The sequence below is a fragment of the Sinohyriopsis cumingii genome, chromosome 17 (assembly GCF_028554795.1).
Source record: "Sinohyriopsis cumingii isolate HCF-2022 chromosome 17, ASM2855479v2, whole genome shotgun sequence".
NCBI lineage: Eukaryota > Metazoa > Mollusca > Bivalvia > Unionida > Unionidae > Sinohyriopsis > Sinohyriopsis cumingii.
Genome location: NC_142977.1, coordinates 105,041,063 through 105,043,459, shown reverse-complemented (window position 1 = coordinate 105,043,459; position 2,397 = coordinate 105,041,063).

Genomic DNA, 2,397 nt, shown 5'->3' with positions numbered 1-2,397 from the left:
CTGTACTCTGTATTGACATTAATGTAATGAGAGATGTTAAATTTGAAGGAAAGGGAATGTATATAAACAGCAATTCCATCAGGTGCAGGATTCTTAGAACAGATTAAATATAATCAAATTAGAAAGAATGTGGTGCCGATCCCGAATTCTGGCGATGGTATATATACACACCCCCCCCCCCCCCCCCCACCTTGCAGGAAGTGTGAGCAAAGTGCTCAACTCGATTCTGCACCTTTTCTGTTTCTGTGGCCGTAAGGAGCGATGAAATGTGCTGGAAATGAGTAACCAACTCAGTCACTTTTCGGTATTCTTGTCTAAAGTCAAGTTAAGGAATAATTAATCTTGCTAGACATATTGCACTGGATTTGAAGGAAATGGCCCGAAGCATTATGCGTTACACGAGTAAACGCAATTTTTATATGATTCATAATCAGATTTTTGTTTCCAGCATTATTGTTTTCATACAAGTATGACGAAAGTTAAGAGAGGTGTGTTGTCTGGTTTGCAGTACAGAAGAGAAGATCTTAGTCGTTATGTAACAGAATTTTATTGCACGGAGACAGGGTCAATCTTGTATTTATTTCTTGTACAAAAAATACGGACTCGGTGCCAGTTGTTACACTACATACTAGAATGGTTGTACATTGCTTTCTTTTTACATGAAATTTGATATAAAGAATATAATAGTCAACATTGAGAAATGCAGTGAGACTCATCAAAAGCAGAGATAGGACCAGAAAGATTCTCGATGCATAGTCTGTAACTATTCATCCTGGCCGAGTTTCCTTTCAATGACAAACTTATACGAGTGGTATATCAAAGATACAGCTTACATACTAACATGTATTTTATTTTTATTATATGCTCATTTTTTTCTCTGTTAACTTTACATTGTCAGAATCGTTCAGTATTTTATGCTATTGCACACCTTCATATTGCATTCACGTGCATAAAGGAACTACATTCTATTGTAAACAAACAATGGACGCAGACGCCAGCACTTTTGATTTGTAAACAAATCATGTACACTCGCGTAGTAGGCGCTTTACGTTTTGGTTGATGAAATTTGTTTCTGAATGAACTAAAGCAGATGTTTCGTGGACTGCCACATACCGGCTGCTTTTGGCACATTCCGCGTTAACTTTTTTGATACAATGTTTCGGATTTAGGCTAGCTATACAGTAAACGCCAGACAGGGTCCTTACAAATAACATGCAAGTGACAAGGCATAAACTTGTCTTCTTTAGCTGGTAATAAGAATAGCAAAAATATACTTACAGTTTTACATCCGGAATTTCCTCAAAATGTACGTTCTTAGTTCTGCGAATCCGAATTACATGAGCCATGTTATGAGTTTTCAAGCTTGTTTACACATTTCGAAATTGTACTGTAATTTCGACTATATTCCAAGTGCAATTACATCCACCTTGCTGCACTCAAAATGAAATAAACATTAAATTCAATAGCGTCTTTTTGATAATTGCAATTGAAAGACTTCATATTTTTCCCACCTTATGATTTAAAATAGTGAATGTCAGAACAAACACACTTGCAGATGTCAACACGCTTATCCCGCGCTGCTTCAATCCGATGTATTTCATGTTCAATTTGCACAGATGAATCCAGTCCAAAAATCACGAAATTTTGTAGAATCGACAAAAATACCAAAATCTATTCATTCCAGATCAAATGGAAAAGTTGTTGCAATGCGCATTCATTCACAAAATGACTCCAAATTTCAATTTTAAGTAGACAAAAACGTCATTTTCTTTCGAAACTTATGTCTAGCGCGCGACAAGTTCAAATTTATTGGGCGGATTTATGTGCGCCAAAATAATGTTATTGTTGTGTAATGATGGGTCTGCGCTTGTGTATTTAGTTTGGAATGCGGCATACATTCAGTTACTTTGTTTCTTGTAGTGCATTTTGTTTATATAATTAAGCCTTAGGTAGAATAAGAAAAATGAGCATATAATAAAAAGGATACTGCATTTGTATGGGAAAATATGAACTCGTTTTGTCGGATGGATATACTGCACTCCCAAGGTCGTGCAGTATTCCATCCGAAAAACTTGTTCATATTTTCTCATACAAATGCAGTAACCTATAAATATCACATACAAATACACATGCTAGCATTTCCAACACAGATTGAATACAAGCAACTGCGTTATTGATGGAGTGATTAAACTGTCCAGTGCGTCCACTATAAAATCTAGTTCTTTTCCTTTTTACGAGTAATCGCAATCTTGCAGATTAATAAGTTGCTTCTTGTATTTTTTTTTACTTCTATTTTCATTCATGTTGATTAAACAGATATAATACACACTAATAATTTAAACAGGAAGGATGGTTTAAATGACGAAAGTATGAAGAAAGCAGAGCACTATTAACAAA